This window comes from Drosophila grimshawi, unplaced genomic scaffold (assembly GCF_018153295.1).
Source record: "Drosophila grimshawi isolate 15287-2541.00 unplaced genomic scaffold, ASM1815329v1 contig_1377, whole genome shotgun sequence".
NCBI classification, from domain to species: Eukaryota; Metazoa; Arthropoda; class Insecta; order Diptera; family Drosophilidae; genus Drosophila; species Drosophila grimshawi.
The window spans coordinates 26,267,501-26,270,752 of record NW_025062900.1 but is presented as its reverse complement, the minus strand read 5'-3'; positions in this window follow the sequence as shown (position 1 = coordinate 26,270,752).

Here is a 3,252-nt window from a genome sequence, read left to right as displayed (position 1 = left end):
TGAGCACACCGAACGCATAGCCGTCCGCACAGAGCGATAACCGATGCAGGACTAAATGCCAATGGCGTTGACTCGATTGGTGGAAAGGCGGCGGACGAACTTCGTTCGTTTCGTTTCTAGCTCGTAGCGTCGTTCGTCACTCGTTCGGTTTTTCGAATTTCGAAACTGCTCCAGCAACAAAGAGAGCACACTGAAGAGCGCCACTGGAAAAAAGCAAAGCGTTCATTTTGATATAATGTGTGTGAGAGTGAGTGAGTGACTGTTTGGCTGGAAGGGTGGAGGAAGGACGCGTAAGGCTGTGAAGTGTTTGATTTAGTTGCTTAGTGCGTTGATAGGCGCGCTGTTGATTGGTTACCTTTGCTATGTTCTACGCTCCGTTAAACCTTAAGAGTAATGAAGAGCTCAGAAGCAAATAAAAGATGATTCTATGTTATTTTTACAGAAAATAAGATTGAAGCTCTCAATTAATAATGTGTAATTATATGGGTAATAGTAAGTGAAATATAATATATAATTTAAACAATATCATTCATATTTATATATTTTAAAATATTCCGATATTGATATAATGGAACACGTATGGGGTAGAGCAGAGTATACGACAGTTTTTTTAAAAAGTCAAACTTCAAATTTGTTCAATTCGCTACCCATTAAAATTAATTTAATTATTATGAATACACTAAAATACAATGAAGCCTCTGCTAATTTAAAGTATTCGATGAACGGCATTCTTATTGCATTTTTTATACTTTGATACGGAAGGTATCAACGAGATAAATAGAGATAGAGACTTGACACTTGGTCTCTGTCGGGGACAGACAACGTGTAAAAATTGGAGTGGTACGTCCACTAGGGGGATACAAAATCGATCCAATCGATAATAGCAAATTGATAAAGACACGTATCTCCTACAATTAAAAGGCTACAGTAACCTAATTTGTTGGTAATGTCCTTCAATGATCGACATATGCCACGTTCACCTTCACCTCCACCGACCAATTTTGTAGTTATATTACTGGTAGCCGCGCATAATCGCCGATCGCGCATAATCGCCAAAGCTAATATTTCGCAAAGTGTATGTCGATAAATCCGTATATCTCCCATATCTTCCACAATTCGGAAGCTAGAGTCACCAAATTTTGAAAGTACGTTACTGGTAACTCCCCTAAGAGATCGATAAAGAAAATTGGATGGCCACGCCTACTCCGCCTCCTCAATCCGATACACCTCTTAATCGATAAATTCATAAATCTCATACAATTTCAGAGCTGTAGTCTATTAGGTATATTGCTAACACCATTCAAAAATCCAATAACAAATTGGATAACATCCCCTACAGCCCCCAAATAACATAAAAACCTATATCTCCCGCAGCTTTATGGATATAGTGAAGAAACTTGAAATGTACATTATTCAGATCGTCCTCCAAAATTTAAGAGCTAAAGTTACCAAACATGGCAACAGGTTACTAGGAAACTCTTCCAAAAAGTTTTTGCAGCTACACTCACTCCCGCCCCCACAAAAGCCTATATCTACCGCAAATTGAAAGGCAAACTTGGACGGTATTTCTTGGCTACTTCCACCAAGTTCTTTGCTACCTGCCTGTACTAACTGGTATATGATATCAAAGTATATCGCAGTCGGTTACGCCCGACTAAAACTGACCAGCAATATCTTTGAGAATGTAAATCTAATTCACATATATTATTAATTTTTAAGGATTAAACATATGATATTATAATTAATTATTTAAATGTCCAAACTAATTTGTTTCTCAAGAGAGGTATTGTGAGCGCCTTTGGCTAAGGCACTTAATTTAATGAAAGTGGCACAGCTGTGTATAAATATGACACTACTACCATATAAAATTCATCGCAGGTATGTAAGCAGAACAACATTTATTACATTCACATTTCGTATAATAATTATCGTATAACCATTTTTCTTTAATTTTGAATACCCGCAAACATCACATTTAAAGCAGAACTTCCTCAGCTACAAATCGGATCTACGTTCAAATAGTTCTGCTCAGCAACCCGACAATCTGCACAAAGCCCAGGCAAGCAACCAGGCAATCAAGCCCCAAACTCCTACCCCAACCACAACCACAACCACTCTGCTCAACAGCTCTTTGTCAACTAAGCCACTCTGCATGTAGCCAAATTAATACGCATATTAAAAAAAAAAAAACCGAAATAAAATAACTGCACAAATTGGTTTATCTGTGAAGGCACACAAAAATTTGTTGTCAAAACCAGCAGCAGCGGCAACAACAACAACTGACGACAAAGTGAAGTGGCAACCACAATAAAATTATTCCACATACGCAGCGCTGGCTGCTGCCAACATTTAGATAAACACAACTCTATAAACTTAAAAGCTAGCAAAGTCAGAAACTGACCAACAATAGAAACTAAAGCAAAATGCCAACAAAAACATGATCATAATAATAATTTATACATACATAGATAAATTTGTAAGTATGCGCAGATCTTTAGCCAAAATATTTAAAGCAACGGCTGTTGGCTAAATCTTGACCAACATTTCATATCAGACGGCAGCAACACGTTTGACCCGCCTTTTCATCATTTTTCAAAAAGAAACAAAACCAGCAGCAACAATAACAACAACAATGAAAAAAAACAAACCGAGCAACAGTTCAAGGCTAGTCCAAAATTGAATACTCTTGCGTACTGGAGTCCTTCTGCTCTTATAGACAGATATAGAATGATATTTTACAGGTTTCATGCCGTGAAATGAGAAGGAAAAATATCCTCTTTAAATTTAGAAAATAGTTATAAAATCTGCTTTAGTTATAAAATCTGCAAAATCGTAAGGTTCTTCAAGCTAAATTATTTGTGTAAATAAGCTATATAAAATTCTTGTTTATTTGAAATCTAAAATACTAATGTACATATCAACCTATATCTACATATAGTAACAACAACAAACAAAATTAAGTTTTTTTAACTTAAAGAATAATGTACACTGGAATTAAGAAAAAAATGCAGCTTTTTAGAAGGATATGTACTTTCTGAAAATAATAACAGCCTCAATGTAAGGGTATAAAAAAGGTACCGAGGAACAAGCAACGAGCCGCGCTGATGACGACAATGATGATGGCCAACCAAGCAACAACAACTTTGACAAACGGCAACGTCACAACTTGTGAGGGTTGCGAGACCAAGTGGTTATGGGTGGAGAGGTAGGGGAGGGGAGGGGTTACTGGAGGTCATCTGTATAGCTTTAGTC